Consider the following 507-nt stretch of genomic DNA (forward strand, 5'->3'; position numbering starts at 1 on the left):
GGTGGGTGCATTTCTACGCTGGTTTAATTGTTAATTCTGCTGTGGATGTGCCAGATTAATGGATGTTTTCGGGATGAATTGCCTCGGTTTGTTTAATTCCTTTTACATTTGCGGTTGTTTGTAAAGGCCTCTGTGTTTTTGGGCATAAATAATCGTAATCGAGTCTGCATTCAAAATGTTTGAAGTTTTGAGTTGTTCGTCGAAGTTCTGGGCAAAGGTTGCGGCTCTTCGAGGAAGGAGATGATCTAGGGTTAATCGTATCGTGCAGAAGACGCTTTATGTGATCGCTGTCCATCGCATCGTAAAGATGAAGGACTATGCGATCGGGGTTGAATACATAGGTTGAACGATGGGGTATGCGATCAAGAGTTGGTTGTATCAAGTTGACAATCAGGCACGCGATCCCTGAGTATCGTTTAATGCGCGTGCGAGCTAGACGATCGTTTAGGTCAGCAAGCTTCATCGCTAAGTAACTGACTAAACGATCGCCTAGCATCGGAAAGTAAA

Source organism: Benincasa hispida, chromosome 11 (genome assembly GCF_009727055.1).
Source record: "Benincasa hispida cultivar B227 chromosome 11, ASM972705v1, whole genome shotgun sequence".
Classification (NCBI taxonomy): domain Eukaryota; kingdom Viridiplantae; phylum Streptophyta; class Magnoliopsida; order Cucurbitales; family Cucurbitaceae; genus Benincasa; species Benincasa hispida.